Source organism: Nothobranchius furzeri, chromosome 19 (assembly GCF_043380555.1).
Source record: "Nothobranchius furzeri strain GRZ-AD chromosome 19, NfurGRZ-RIMD1, whole genome shotgun sequence".
NCBI lineage: Eukaryota > Metazoa > Chordata > Actinopteri > Cyprinodontiformes > Nothobranchiidae > Nothobranchius > Nothobranchius furzeri.
In genome coordinates, this window is record NC_091759.1 from 7,458,006 (window position 1) to 7,475,309 (window position 17,304).

The 17,304-nt window shown below is 40.2% G+C and overlaps 1 protein-coding gene and 1 pseudogene across 1 annotated transcript in view; both read left to right on the top strand.

Annotated features, from left to right (window-relative positions):
* Positions 1-17,304, top strand: part of rbms3 (RNA binding motif, single stranded interacting protein) — a 473,759-nt gene that overhangs the window by 126,615 nt on the left and 329,840 nt on the right. The gene's annotated exons all lie outside the window — the stretch shown is intronic.
* Positions 10,885-16,207, top strand: LOC139064288 (uncharacterized; annotated as a pseudogene).

Consider the following 17,304-nt stretch of genomic DNA (forward strand, 5'->3'; position numbering starts at 1 on the left):
TCTCAAAAAGTACCTTATTGTGACATCACTACAAGGGAAACTAGAAAAATTGCATTTGTTGCACAAATGCTGTTTGAATGCTGGACAGCTGAAACTGTAAGCTGAAGTCGCCGAACAGCTGAGCTGAAGCTGAAACAAAGCAGAACTGTCAAAATGAGCTGAATGTATTTAAAGATTTAGAAGCAAAAATCACCAACAAGCGTAATGAAGCTCAGAATATAGGCGGAGAATGGAGAAAAATGCTAAACAGCAGACAATTTTAATCTTTGAACATTTATTAAAAACTCGAAATTTGAAACGTTAAACAGCTGGCATTTGAATGAGAATAGTTTAACGGGTACATTTTTATAATTGGCTGGACTGTGGATTTAGAAATATTTGCTGATATCTGAAACTGATAGATGAACATATGTTCAGATTTGATATGGGATGGATGAAGAGTAGGACGAATGAAATAACGGATGGATTTTTGGATGGATGTTAGATGGTTTATTGGATGGATGGATGGATGGATAGATAGAAGCATGTATGAATTTATATGTAGATGGATGGATTCCTTAGGCCAAGCCGATCAATTTGATGTCTCACATGCGTGGGTGTGTAGTTCCATCTAGCCAGAAGATGATTGACCTCTCTCAACCAATCAGGGAGCTGGGAGGGAGCGGGGCACTTTCCCACCTTCTGACGGTCAATCAAATTGAACTTATTTCTAGTTTTAAGTACAAACAGTTCAAAAACAGGAGTCTGTTAATGGCTCAATATTCTGCTTTTTATATTCATTCCTATGAGACTTGGTTAAAGTAATTTGTAGTTCCTATAATTTCTCAACAATTAAAAACACATTGTTTTGTATTTGCAGACTAACTTTTACGTTGTGGTTTTAGAAGACAATACAGGTTTACTGATAGCATTTATACATTTACAATAACTTTTGTGGGGGGGACAACTTTGTGTGAGGGGGGGGGGGGGACGCTTCCCCCCCGTCCCCCCTGGGATCTCCGCCTATGCTCCTGTTAATGAGAGAATCCTTGAAATCTGTCCTTCAGAAGTGAAATTGGACCTGTCAAACTTCTCATCACCATTCGAAAAGTATTGCACCGATTTGAAAATTTCAAAAAGCGTGAGTGGCAGAAGACCTTGATGATCATCTGTGCCGATTTGTATGTGCCTACCATGAATTATCTAGAAGCTATGATGATAAACTTTTAGCTGTCTGAAGCCGTTTTGAGGAGAAAATCTCTGATCCTTTAACATGGGTTTCAATGAGAGAAAAGCTGGGTCTCTCCTCCTTCTGAGGCTGGTAGCGAAAGAACGGTAATACTTACAGATAAAATGAAACCCATTCTGAAAAGCTGACAAAAGTTCCTACTTTTTGAGGTATAATTTGTTATGGTAGTCCAAACGGTCTGGGCGTAGTGAAGAGTTGTTCACAGAAGATGTGGAGTTCAAAACAGCACAGTGCGGAATTCTTAAGTGAGAGTGAGCAGAGACCTTTTTTTAAATTTGAATTTTCTCAAACAAATGAACCGTACGGCCATAATGTTTGGAGTACAGTCATGAATTATAGCTCAAAACGAAGCTATATTCGTTAGCTGCAAGCCAGTGTGTGTCTCATTTCAATCGGACCTACGGTTCTCAAGGGACAACGCCGGAAATGGAGCAAGGGAGGGTCACTGCTCCTATCTTTCTCCATTATAACTTTGGTGAATTTTTCTGAAAATTTCAAGTCGTACCTCAACGTCTACCTGCGATTTTAGAAAAAACGTAAAAGATATCAAAAAGCCTCTTTAATATGTTAAACAGGAAAGTCTTGTGAGTTTGTTAAACTTTGAATGAAGTCTCTAAGTTAAAAGGAACCCTAGAGAGTTCGAGATAAAAAAAAGTGATAGGAATTTGCTGAAAATTGACCAATCCCATTCATTTCAATGGGACATTTTTCGCAGAAAAAGCTTAATAACTCAAAGAATTTGAAAGATATCAATGCCAAAAGTAATAGCCGGAAAGAGCTTAACGAGCTGAACGTTTTGATATAAAATTGTTGAAATAGCTCAAAATTTGAAGGAGAAGAAGAGGTTCAAAAAGTGTACGGAAGCAGAATAAGAAGAAGCAGAAGAATAAAGAAAAACAGGAAAACAATAGTTTGAATGCTTTTCAGCTTAATAACTCGAAGAATTTGAAAGATATCAATGCCAAAAGTAATAGCCGGAAAGAGCTTAACAAGCTGAACGTTTTGATATAAAATTGTTGAAATAGCTCAAAATTTGAAGGAGAAGAAGAGGTTCAAAAAGTGTACGGAAGCAGAATAAGAAGAAGCAGAAGAATAAAGAAAAACAGGAAAACAATAGTTTGAATGCTTTTCAGCATTCAAACAAAAACAGGAAAACAATAGTTTGAATGCTTTTCAGCATTCAAACAATTAGCATAGAGCCACACCTCACCCACCCACTAAACTCATCCTGAATCTGACATTTTTGTTTTCTGAGATGTGGAGAAGAGCTATGGCTAGAAGCAACAAGTGTTGGATTGTTTACGGCATAGAACAAAAACCACTACACTTCTTTCGGTCGAAGTAAACCACTCGAGAACTGTCTGGCTCTACTTCATGTTCGATGGCCATGTCACAGCTACTTTGTCAGCAAGAGCCTTTTGGCTTGTGTGAACCTCTGGAGGCATTTTACTTTGATGACCTCGGACAATACACAGACGTATTAGCCAGCCAACTTCTACAGGCAAGGAAGCTGTATCTACTCTGTAAAGTCAGCAGATGTACCGTTAAATAAGGATTTGCTGTGTTGTTATCATTAGCAAGAGCATGCTTTGCTCAGGAGATAATAGTTTGACCTGTAACCAGTGTGTTAGAGATTTACCTGTTCTTAACTTATAGGATAACACCTACAGGGTGTAAAGAAAAATTGGTTGGTTTAACCATATTGTAAGGAGAAACTGTCTTTACTCAGTTTTATTGTTAAGAAGACTCAAAGGTTGTTTTCATCGATAAACTGACGATAATATCTGAGTGTCTATGTTTCAGTTCAATGAGAAAACCAGTTTGACAATTAAAAGTTTTAATTCTTCAAATTAAACTAATGATTTTGAAATTGACAAACAGGAAATAACAATCAACATTGGCAACTTTGTGGGACAATCTTTAACAATTGATATGCTGTTCTTGCTCAAATAGACCTTCTGGTGAATTTATGAAGGTTGAGAATGTTGTGATATGAATGCGTGTGTGAGTCTGATTTTGCTTCAGGAAGAAACAGGTGTCTGAGTGAAGTGATGGTTTGGATAAACTTAGGTCTTATCAGAGAACTGCATCAAACGCTAAAAACCGTGCTCTGTCTCACCGAACTCTTGTGGACCCTTTTTCGGATCCGGGCCGTGGAGGATGTTGTGGTTCATCCAGATGACACCGTGGCTGACAGGAGACGTAGGTGTCGAACGGAACCAGTCCAGAGTTGCCCTCGGTACACGTGGATGGTAGAGCGTTTTGTCGATGCGCTTTCTTAAGTTAATTCACTCAGAAATCAAAGACTCTGTATTGAGTCTGCGTTAGAAGTTGCGATTCAGCTATTCTGCCTGGCTTGGCAGGAACAGCGTGAGAAAGGGGGGGGGGGGGGGGGGGGAGAAACGAGCCAACAGGCTCTGTCCCCCCTTCAGGTCCTCTCTCTTTCGTTGTCAAGCACGAACCGGAATCATAAGACTGAAACTTACCAAAAACCTTTCTCTTCTCAAAGCAAACGTGTGCGTCATCAAATGTGTTTTGGACTTTACTGTGGGAAGATGTGTGTGGGTGTGTGTGAATGTTTGTGTGTGAAGGTCAGCAACAAACATCCTCAACACTATCTAATTATGGATTCATTAAGCCATTATAATTACCCCAAAGCATTAGAACCATTCATTTGATTAAACACATTTATAATGAGCAAAATGATAATGGTTACTTTAACATTAAAATCAAGAAACTGAAGTTTAAACTTTATGTTTTGACTTGGTCTGGGTACAACTCATGGAAACACATCTTCTGGTAGACTGCAGGTGGCTGATGTTATGGTTTCCTCCCAGACTTGCTGGCGTTCAGGTCTTAATCTGTGGGTGAAAGTTCTCAATGACCCAGCTTTGACCCAGCTGCGTCCAGCACCACCTTTGTGACAGAAAACCCATATTTCCTCACGTTACAAGGGTTTCCCCCAGAAAATGAGTTAAGCCTGGCAAATTCAGTCGTCGGGAGGGTGGGGTGTGTGTGTGTGTGTGTGTGTGTGTGTGTGTGTGTGTGTGTGTGTGTGTGTGTGTGTGTGTGTGTGTGTGTGTGTGTGTGTGTGTGTGTGTGTGTGTGTGTGGGTGGGTGGGTGGGTGGGTGGGCACCGTCCTGCAGCGCTCCTCAGTGAGAACGAGGGTGGTGGGTTTGCACACGTTCCGCTGCTCTTTCTCACCAGTATCAGTTGCTGGAGGGCTCTAGTTTCGTTGCACTGTTCATGTCAGCGGACACGGTGGTGCCGGGGAGGGGGGCGGGGCATGAAGCATAGCCTGGCGGGTGGCCAAGCAAAGCCTGGTGGGCCGCCAGGCTTATAAAGCGCCGGGGGAAATCCTGACCTATATGCTCTGCCATTTTCATGAGTGGTAAACACCCAGCCTATCAAGCGATTGCACAGTTTTGTGTTCCTTTAAGTGACAGAACCCTGAAACTGCTCATTATGAAAGGTACAGAAGTGGTCAATAAGACCCTATACAAATGTAGCTGAGTATCCTACAAAACAAAGATACATTTCAATGGTTTGGCCTGTCAACCACACGAAGGTGAAAAAGTACTGCACCAAAAACTATTCTTTAAAAAAATCCAACAAAAGCGGAGATTTGTAATTCTCTTTTATCAGTATTTGAGTTTTTGGTTTCGCAACATCGCTTCCCACAACAACAATGCTCTGACACGTGTTACCTGTTTTTACACGTGCATGTGTAACGTGATGAAGGTTCTCTAATTTGTGGCAAAGGTCACATTTACCCAGTCAAGCTGGGTCAAACAGTACTTTTAAATCCACAGATTAACCCAAGTAGCCGCGATGTCTGCAAGATCATATCCATATCTGCTCAAGATCATATGTCCTATCTGCTGCTGTTCCATCCCAGGAAGAGGACACTTCAAGTCACGATGATAATAATTAGATAATAATTAATAAAACTCAGTGATTTTATTACTGTTTAACACAATCTCATAAGTGATGACTTGGTTCTACAAAGGTATTTTAATTACATGAAATGAATTTATGCTTTGGGTATAATAATGATTATGATGACAGTACAAGATGTGTTCAGCATATCAGAAGGTCAAGTTCACCTTATCCAGCTAACACAGAGTCCAGATAAACATAACTTCACGCATGTTTATGACGCATGACCAAAGCTTTCTTCCCGAGAGAGTGGGAGTGTCCTGGAGCTTGGTAAAACTATCCATCCCCAGCTTCAGAATGAGTTCTTGAACCAATACCAAGGAGGGAAAGGCCACGGCCGACGTGAAACCTCCACCCTCTGTTCTAGTCACGCCGACTAGAATAGCCCAAGAATAAACGAACTGTAACCAGCTAACGAAGACTCTCCCAGAGTCATTGGTTTCTGAAGTTAAGTTAAGACGAGAACGTCCATCTGCCAAACGCTTGCCAAACCGTGTACCCGGGACAACTCTGGACCAGACGATCGGACACTTGGGTCTTCGTTACCAGACTGAGTGTCATCTTGGATGAACAACATCCTGCCGGTCTCCGGATCCACAAGAGGGTCCTGTTTGGGTAAGGTAGCACACGAGAATGCGTTTGATGTGGTTTTCTCTCTTAAATAACTCAGGTAGCCTCAAAACATCATTTCATCCAGACGGCTTCCACCTCTCTGGGAAAGAAACCTTCTCATAACTTCATCCACGCATCCAAACTCGTATTTTCCATTTAGCTTCCATTCAGGCACAGGTTTGCTTTTAAAACAAGTTTAATATCAAAGCTGTTGAAAATTGTCATTTAAATTGTCGTCCATGAATTGTCATTTTATGATTGTCGTTTCAAATCTTTAAGTTTAAAATTGTTAGTAATAAATTTCTTCATTTTTAAACTTGCCTCATTGTTGAAACGAAACACAGAAAAGGAATAAGGTTTCTGGTTATTTGAAAGCAAAGATCCCAACTTCTGATTCAAAATAACTTTTGCTATTAAATTTAATTATCTAAATTAAACATTCATCTTTGGATTTAAAATTAGATCAAACAGGTTGATGTATGAACTTAGAGCCATTTATATGTATCCGGGATATTTATATATGATCTAAATCTCATAAATTAATCTGATTGGTCATTTTCTGAATCTCCACTGAATAGCAACAGAGGTGATTTCAGTATGTAGATATAACTCTACACATGCTCGTTTTTGCAAGCTCAGTTACCACTCGACCTAGAAGACGACAGGTGAAGGCCGACTTATAGGACGTTGTTGTGCGCCACCTAGTGATTCCACGCCTAAGGAACGATTTTTGGCAGAGACGCTGACAATTTGGCAAACTACTGCCACCTACAGATTTGGCATGTCTATGAATGTGCTACACAATGCACAAGGCAGTGTGGACCCATGTTTTTTTTCTTCCATGTTTTACAAAACCCAGCTACATATGTATGTGGCACAAAACTGCGTAAATTACTTAATGCCGGGAATTTGTTTTAAAAGAACTTCATTAACATGTTTTATTATAGCTAAAAAAATCATAGTTTATCCCCTTTAAAACCCTGACATTCCAGTATTGACCTAAATGATAAAAATTTCTACTCAGTAATCGAACAGTCCTACGAAATACCAGTTAAGACTGAATACATTTTTTCTAGAGTTAGCTGTGTAACATTTTTGGGCATAACTAGCTGTAACAGCCCACCCCTACATCTGTCTCTTTGTGAGGTCTGATCTCTGGAGCAGCTCTCTGTGTTGTGATTAGTTTAATTAGCCATAACTCACAAACAGCCTTTTATACAGAATGACAGATGATACTGTCATGTAGCTGAATGGATGGTCTGATTGCTGGCAGTGAGTGAGGGTACATCTGCTGGCTGATGGCCTGCACAACACAACTGAGCTGAGATCAGTTAACTTCAGATCCCTGGGCTGAAGCTCAATATTCAGACCACTGAGTGGGAGAAAAAAAGATGAAAAATGAAAGTAATAAGTAACATGAGAGCAAGGATTGTATGGACAAAACTGATTAAGGTCTTCTTTTCTAAAATAAATCCCGGTTTTTATTTTCTCGACATGTTTTTCCGAACAGCGTTCCATCATAGGGAATCGTCAGGATTTCCGGATAGTGGAGATGGCAGATGCCAGTGTGTACTGTAGATGTGTGATGTGGCTCAGGGAGCTTCATGGAGGCTTTGTGATGGAGCACATTAGCTTATATTTTACAGTCTCTTTCATCAACCCTTGAGTGAAGAGCATTGCTCATTTCCCAAATACTGCAATGATTCATCTTTGCCATGGGCTAGAATGGGCTTTGTCTCAGTAATTAATTTAGCTCTCGGGACAGCAGTTGGAATGAGTCGAGTCTTCCAGGCCTAATTAAAAGAAGATCGTCAAACATATTCTAGGTCACACAGCTCAGAATCTCAAACAATTTAGGAGAGAGATTTTGAGGCACCGGCACCATGTCCTTGGTGGACCATTACAGCAACCGAATGAGTGGAGGTGGCAGAGTGAAAAAGAAAAAAAAACGTCACAAAATAAATGGTTTTATTTGCTTGGCTTATTTCTTCAGGCTACTTTTTTTTTAAATTAAGACACTAGATGCTTTATTATCAGCTGCTTGAGTCAATATCTCAATTCACTCATGGCTGTCTGTGCCCTGCATTCCTCTGTCTCCGGGTTTATTTGAAGGATATTTCAGGATTCGTTTGGAGGAAAATATCTGCACGGATTTGCTCCCCGTGCTCATATGACTGGGAATTTAACCGTGCATAAATATTACAGGGTTTAGGATCACGTTCCCAGCAATAACAGTCAAACAGTGGTTTGAAAAATTGGTGCCAGATTCGTGGCTGGACTTACTGTATTGAACCAGTCGGACCGACCAGCAGGATCTTATCTGTCGTCATAGGGAGAGTCATTGACTTTAGGTGTAGGCGCACATTAGCACTAACAGCGCACGCGCACACACACACACACACACACACACACACACACATGCACGTGAAGGTTCTAAACAATTAAGCGCGAGCTGTCGGGCTTAGTGCCTGGGCCCATTGTAAGCTCTCTAAACCTGTTAGACTGTGACAGACCATTAAAAGGCTGCCAAGGCTTCCTTAATTTGCTTCAACAGAACACACCGAGGCAGAGTGACTGAGTGCTACCCGTGTGTCTCGCTCTGTGTGCACATTCCCAACCCATCACAGCTACATCTAATTTCTCAACGTCATCAAATCTTTCCCCCTGTCTAAACTGTATTTCAGAATCTCTACATAATAATCACGTTCTGTTTATTTAGCCCTCCAACGATTACAACGGCTGCCAACAAGAATGTATTCCGAGTCTGCAAATTGTTACCGGCATAATGTAAACAACATTAATTATTTTTTACATTGGACTCATTACTATTATAAACCGCCGCTTGTGCTCATAATGCTTGTCAGTTTATGTAATAATTTAGATGCTTGTGTACCTGCTGTGCACATTGCACCAAATATAGTCTCGTTTGTCATGTTGATTTTCATTAGTTTTTTTTTTCTTCTGTGCTACACTTGACCCAGTCGGCGGCTAAATTGAATAAAAGCCATCAGAAAACTGAGGATTACAAATCTTACATCTTGTTTGTGTCCCTTTGTTTAAATTTAGCAGCACATTCAAAGTAAATAACATTTTCTCTAATTGGTTTATTGCTCAACATAAAGGGAACTTCAGCTTCTGCCTTGGAAATGAAGCAGAAGTAAATGAATCCTTCCTCTCAGGCTATTTCTGATGACTGTATTCTGATCACATGAACACGACCACGATGACAAAGCACTCTGTTTACCATTCTGTCAGTCCAAGTCCGAGGAAAACCCATGTGTATTTGACACTTCTAAATGAATGATTTTAGGGCGGATGCTTCACCTAGAAGGTATTTCCTGTCGTGACCAGAGCTTGGCTCTCTCCCTCATTAAGAATTAAAGGCCTGGCCCACAGGATCCTGAGCTCCAGACCACAGGAATATCCAGAATATGACAGCACATCCAGGCCTCTCAGCCTTTCATTTCTTATTTCACAACAGCAGGCGGTCGATGCAAATTCCTTCCTGTGGTACGCCACCAGTCTTCATTTAGCAACAGCTCATGTTTGATATTGGATGTTGGGCACAAAGGGGGATGTTGGTGAGTGGATTAGAGGCAGATCTTACAGGGACTTAAATGGGTGTCTCCTCTTGTTCAGATCACGTGCCTTGTCATATTTACATGTCATCTCAGGCTTTGTGCTTCTCCTCGCTTGTGTCAAATGGTAAATCTGGAGCGTCTCATGTGTGAAATCACTCTTCAGCAAACCAGTTTGCACCTGTTCCTTTATTTTTAGGTGATTAGTCAATGACAGGGCAGGGTGAGGGACCATAAATCACACATCCGGAGCTGTGATATTAATTTAAAATGTTTCACTCAGTTCTTGAATAGTTTTCACATAGACTCTCACGTGCACAGATGGGGTTTCATGCAGGGCCGCCGGAGGCGGGAGTGTTGGCTTTAAAAACCCATAGCATCTGTAAAGCATTATGGTTGATTATACTGGTCCTTCATTGCAATCATGCGATATGGGCATGAGTGATGGCTGAACATGAACCGCATGGGGTAGAAAGGAAACGACGAGGCCTCTTTAATTCTGCAGAAACTCTGAGGCTCTTGGTTCCACACAGATGGGAATAAACCCAAACACACATACCACCGTTCTGTATGATGCTTCTCATTCTTGAAACGGCATCACTGGGTGTATGCTATCAGTTCTTATGCAACAAGATGGTCAAAGGTTAATAAAACAAATTTAATAAGGTTCTACAATGTCAGAGCTCCCAGGTTTTGTAGGAGTGGTTGGCTGGTAAACGTACCCTATAAAAATGTAATTGAAGCTTTCATAGCATAACCACGCAACTGATTAACCTTTGGAGTCAGCCACATTCAAGATGGTTGTCAAAGCTAATCACCATTGGAAAACAAACATGGCTGAAACTTTGGTTTTTACAGATTTTGAGCTAGAATTGAATCTGTGTGTAGCTAAGAGGAATCTCTAATACACACAGGGAAAAAGTGCACACTTTCTGGGGGAAAAACTGGTTGATCGCAACCTAAAAGTTGGTGTAGATACACCACAATAAATATGCATGTCCCAGCCTGCTTCAAGCAATATAAAATGTTTGTCATTGTAATGCTAGCCACAGAACAACTCTAGTCCGAGCTACTTTTGACGCTAACCTGAGCTATTGAGATTGAAAATGTGTCATCATTTCCGGCTTCAAAACGCAAAGTAGGTATGAGGGACAGCCCTCCCCCAAACCACTCTGAGTGTGCTCATTCCATTCTGTTTTTTCCGGACAGTTGTCCCCAAACATAGTCAGAGCTTGTTGTCTTGTTGATAGCCATACTCGGTCGCATGACCACCAGGGAAGGCTAATAGCCAAAGGTACATGTTTTTTTTCGGATTCCTGCGTGAAAGAGAGGTTGTTCCAGCGATGTGTCTGAAGCTACAAAGAGGCATCGGATAGCGTGGATTCCTGCTATCAGAAGACCTAACTTAACGTCCGAGGACACCCCAGGTCACATGTTGGTCTGCTATAGACATTTCCATAAAGGTAAGTTTATGTATTGCAGTTAAGTGATTTATCATAGCGAATTTTTAGATACGGTCACAAATAAGGCCTCTGTTGGCCCATTTGTTTCGCTGGAATGCTTTGTTTACATTAGCTTTGCGGGCTGCTATTTGTGTCGTATGCAGGCAAACCGGACTACAGCATGCTGGAATGCGATCCGGACTGGGCTCCGTCCCTCCACATGGCTCATACCGAGGTGAAAGCGACAACCACCACCAGATTTGACCAGTTTAGACGGAGAGCCAGGTCAAAACAACAGCCCGTTGTTCCACATTCGCTGGAGCCAGTGATGGATGATCCAAGTGAAAACCATGGCGAAACCCTTGCAGGTAAGCACAATACATTATGCTGTACAGGGGGATTATGTGTTTTATGATTTGATTAATTTGTGCCATTGTAGGATGCAGTTCTATGTGCACTGCCTTCTGGACCGTATGGCACAGCACCCCGCCTGCGCGTATAATTCTTGGCCTGCTGTCTGCCAAATTTCACAAGTCAGGAAACATGTCTCCATTAAAATTTATCGGAGTTTGGCCCTTCGACTTGAAGGAATGTTTTCTGAATTATTAAACAGAAAGCCCTTATGTTGCATATGCCAGTTGTACTTTTCTTTAGAAATTTGTAAAGTAAATCTAAATAATCCCCAGTCCTTGATTTATGCTGTATCATATTTTCCATGCTTACATTATATCTGCATCTCTAGGCGATCAATGCCCCTCAAAGTGCTTCATAACATAAAAGAACAGAATAAATAGTATTATATATATATATATATATATATATATATATATATATATATATATATATATATATATATATATATATATATAGATAGATAGATAGATAGATGGATAGATGGATAGATGGATAGATAGATGGATAGATAGATATAATATTACAGTATGTGTGTTTTTATGTGTGTGTGTGTGTATATATATATATATATATATATATATATATATATATATATATATATATAATGCATTGTATTTACATATATAGTGTGTATATTATATATTATATGTAATGTATATATATTTATATGTAATATATATTTATTTATATATAATATATAAAAATATAAATATAGTACATTGTATTTACTTATATAGTATGTATATTATATATTATATGTAATATATATACATGTTATGTATGTGTGTTTGTGTGTGTGTGTGTGTGTGTGTATAAATATATATATATATATAACACATTGTATTTACATATATAGTGTGTATATTACATATTATATGTAATATATATATACGTTATATATATATATATATATATATATATATATATATATATATATATATATACATATATATATATATATATATATATATATATATATATATATATATATATATATATATATATATATAATACATTGTATTTACATATATATTATGTATATTACAGTAGGGCAAAAAAGTATTTAGTCAGCCACCGATTGTGCAAGTTCTCCCACTTAAAATGATGACAGAGGTCAGTAATTTTCATCATAGGTACACTTCAACTGTGAGAGACAGAATGTGAAAAAAATCCATGAATTCACATGGCAGGATTTTTAAAGAATTTATTTGTAAATCAGGGTGGAAAATAAGTATATGGTCAATAACAAAAATTCAACTCAATACTTTGTAACATAACCTTTGTTGGCAATAACAGAGATCAAATGATTACTATAGGTCTTTACCAGGTTTGCACACACAGTAGCTGGTATTTTGGCCCATTCCTCCATGCAGATCTTCTCCAGAGCAGTGATGTTTTGGAGCTGTCGCCGAGCAACACAGACTTTCAACTCCCTGCACAGATTTTCTATGGGGTTGAGGTCTGGAGGCCGCTCCAGGACTTTCAAATGCTTCTTACGGAGCCACTCCTTTGTTGCCCGGGCGGTGTGTTTGGGATCATTGTCGTGTTGGAAGACCCAGCCACGTTTCATCTTGAAAGCTCTCACTGATGGAAGGAGGTTTTGGCTCAAAATCTCACGATACATGGCCCCTTTCATTCTGTCCTTAACACGGATCTGTCGTCCTGTCCCCTTAGCAGAAAAACAGCCCCAAAGCATGATGTTCCCACCCCCATGCTTCACAGTAGGTATGGTGTTCTTGGGATGCAACTCAGTAGTCTTCTTCCTCCAAACACGACAAGTTGAGTTTATACCAAAAAGTTCTACTTTGGTTTCATCTGACCACATGACATTCTCCCAATCCTCTGCTGTATCATCCATGTGCTCTCTGGCAAACTTCAGACGGGCCTGGACATGCACTGGCTTCAGCAGCGGAACACATCTGGCACTGCAGGATTTGATTCCCTGCCGTTGTAGTGTGTTACTGATGGTGACCTTTGTTACTGTGGTCCCAGCTCTCTGCAGGTCATTTACCAGGTCCCCCCATGTAGTTCTGGGATTCTTGCTCACCGTTCTCATGATCATTTTGACCCCACGGGATGATATCTTGCTTGAAGCCCCATATCGAGGGAGATTATCAGTGGTCTTGTATGTCTTCCATTTTCTGATAATTGCTCCCACAGTTGATTTTTTCACACCAAGCTGCTTGCCTATTGTAGATTCACTCTTCCCAGTCTGGTGCAGGTCTACAATTCTTTTCCTGGTGTCCTTCGAAAGCTCTTTGGTCTTGGCCATAGTGGAGTTTGGAGTCTGATTGTTTGAGGCTGTGGACAGGTGTCTTTTATACAGATAATGAGTTCAAACAGGTGCCATTAATACATGTAACGAATGGAGGACAGAAAAGCTTCTTAAAGAAGACGTTACAGGTCTGTGAGAGCCAGAGATTTTTCTTGTTTGAAGTGACCAAATACTTATTTTCCACCCTGATTTACAAATGAATTCTTTAAAAATCCTGCCATGTGAATTCATGGATTTTTTTTTCACATTCTGTCTCTCACAGTTGAAGTGTACCTATGATGAAAATTACTGACCTCTGTCATCATTTTAAGTGGGAGAACTTGCACAATCGGTGGCTGACTAAATACTTTTTTGCCCCACTGTATATATAATATGTAATTTATACATTTATATGTAATATACATTTATTTATATATAATGTATATAAATATAGTACATTGTATTTACTTATATTGGATGTATATTATATGTAATATATATATATATATATATATATATATATTTACGTCGTTGTCATCGTCTTCCTCCGCTTTTCCGGGTCGCGGGGGCAGCATCCCAACTAGGGAGCTCCAGACCGTCCTCTCCCCGGCCTACTCCACCAGCTCCTCCGGCAGGACCCCAAGGCGTTCCCGGACCAGATTGGAGATGTAACCTCTCCAACGTGTCCTGGGTCGACCTGGGGGCCTCCTGTCAGCAGGACATGCCCGAAACACCTCCCCGGGGAGGCGTCCAGGAGGCATCCTGACCAGATGCCCAAACCACCTCAACTGGCTCCTTTCGATCCGGAGAAGCAGCGGTTCTACTCCGAGTCCCTCCCGAATGTCCAAGCTCCTAACCCTATCTCTAAGGCTGAGCCCGGCCACCCTACGGAGGAAACTCATTTTGGCCGCTTGTATCCGCGATCTCGTTCTTTTGGTCATTACCCAAAGCTCATGACCATAGGTGAGGATTGGGACATAGATCGACCGGTAAATCAAGAGCCTGGCTTTCTGGCTCAGCTCCCTACCAGGGGCACAAAGTGCCCCAGACAACATAGCTCCTAGGATCATTAGGGCACTCAAACTCCTTCACCACGATAAAGTGACGGTTCAAGGAGGAGATATATATTTACATGTTATATATGTATATATATATATATATATATATATATATATATATATATATATATATATATATATGTGTGTGTGTGTGTGTATATATATATATATATATATATATATATATATATATATATATATATACACACATATATATATATCAAAACACTCCAGTGTACAACTTATACACATTGCTTTACATTAATACTTCTACTGTCAAGAACGGCTAATAGCTTTATTTTTCACTATGTGTTGTTAACTCTGGGATACTACAGAGTTTTGTCTTATGTCAATTCACTTCTAATAGCCCTTTCCTGGCTTACTTTCTATGTATTTTCCAGAACTAGTCGTTGCCACCACTGCTGCAGAGCTCCAACCACACCAAACAACTCTTCAACATGAGGACACAGTGCCGCCTGTGTGTGATATGTGTGCCCTAAATTTAAAAGAAATAGGATGCCTACTGGAAGAAAACCTAAAGCTGAAAGAAGAGCTGGCCAAAAAAAAAATATATAGACCAGGACTTCCTGAAAGACAACAACCCTAAAGTGAAGTTCTACACAGGGCTACCGTCTTTCGCACTGCTACTGGGGGTGCTAGAGCCTCTTGGTCCCAGCTTGCCCCACACTGACAGAAAGATGTCACATTTTCAGATGCATCTGTTGACTCTCATGCATTTCAGACTCAACCTACCACATGGACATCTTGCACACCTCTTTGAGATTAGCCGGAAAAGCGCGCCAGCAGTTTTTACTATCACAATTAATGTCCTCTACGCCCACCTCAGCCCTTTGGTGTACCGGGCACCAAGGCACTGTATCCAGGCCAATATGCTGCACCAGTATGTCGAGATGTTTGGTGACGTGTCAGAGTTATTATAGACTGTTTTGAAGTTTTCATAGAGAAATCACAAAATTTATGTGCTAAAGCTGAAACATATTCAAACTACAAAAGTAGGCACACAATGAAATATCTCATTGGCATCACACCACAGGGGACCATCTCATTCATCTCCAAAGGATGGGGAGGGCGTACCAGTGACAAACGCGTAGCTGAGTCATCAGGCTTTCTTTAAATGTTGTCTCCGGGCGATATAGTGCTAGCTGACCGGGGATTTGATATTAAGGAAAGCGTTGCCCTGATGGGGGCCACATTGAAAATCCCAGCATTCACCAGAGGCTGTAGTCAGCTACAAGCACAAGATGTGGAGGAGACTCACAAAATTGCTCACGTCAGGATCCATGTAGAGCATGTAATCGGCTGTCTGCGCTCCAAGTACACCATACTGAATGACACTACGTCTAGGTTTAGTGGTGCCGTGTGAGGGAGAAGACATTACATTGCTTGACAAGATAGTCACTGTCGCATGTGCGCTTACAAATATGTGCCCAAGTGTGGTGTTGAAGCTACCAAGTGATGAGTAACTGTTCGCTATGCTGTTTAAAGAATGGAACGTGTACATTTTTAACGCCTTGTAATGCATCTAATAAAGGAAGTTCAAATACAACAATTGCCTCATTCCTACAAGGCTTAACTACTACACCATGAATAATTTCACTTGAAAAAGAAAAACATAAGTTGTATGAATTATAGGAGTTTTATTTGTAGGTTTTTCTAATGCTTTAACACTTTTGCCAGTAACACCTGAGCATATTACGTAAACAACATTTTTTGCAATAAAATGTGCAATAAACATAACTTTGTGCAATGACAAAACTTTGGGGAACAAAATGACATCAAAGTATTCAAAATGTACGCTGAAACAAAGTCATCCAAAGTTTCAGTTTGTGCAAAGGAAATAACACTACAGAAAAAAGTAGCCACAAAGAATAACACCTGTCAAAGTAATTAAACTATCTTAATGCAAAGAAATCAAAAGTAAATAAAGTACTCTACAGAGCTAATTTTAAAATATGCACTATCACAACTTACAGTCATACAATAAAAACGGTGTTTTAGTTGAAAAAAATTAAAGTAACAAAAACCTTCCTCAAACAAATAGCCTGTAACACTTGTAACTTGTACACCAAGTTTTGTGCAAAGAACATAAAATCACAGCAATAAAGAAAATGAATAACCGAGGATGTACGCAATAGTGCCTCAGTGTAATTTGTAAACAAAGGCTTGTGCAAAGGACACTCAGTAAAACTAATAAAGAAAAACAGTACTCAACACTTCAGAAAATAATGCACATTACGTATCCAAAGCTTACAGCTACATAATATATGTAGTGAATGACTTGCTTTTTTAGCGCTTTTTGGCTTTTCTCTTATTTTCCCTGATTGCTACTCTATCATTAATGGCAGGCTGTCCTTGGGACATGTTGGGTACAGGGTCAGTGTAGTGATGGGCCACAAGCTCAGGCATTACTACCTTGTAGAAGAATTCCTGAGCCTCTTGTAGTAGCTGACCCTACATGCGTGCGTCTGGCCTCACACGCATTATCACACAGGCTTTGGTCGTCCACACAACAAAGTCACAGAACTCAGACTTTGTGACAAATATCTGTGTTTGAACTTATATGTAGTACTTGTGGGTCTGTTTTAACTCCACTATCCCGTCTGTTAAGGTGAGACAGAAAGTGTCATCCTCACAGGCCTGCAGAAGTTTGTGTGTGATGGGCACTTGATTTCCACGCAGCCCTTTCCACAGCACTCACAGTAGACGAAGGCATCTGGGGTGGCACCTAGTTCAGGGAAGGAGGGGTTAATGATGAAA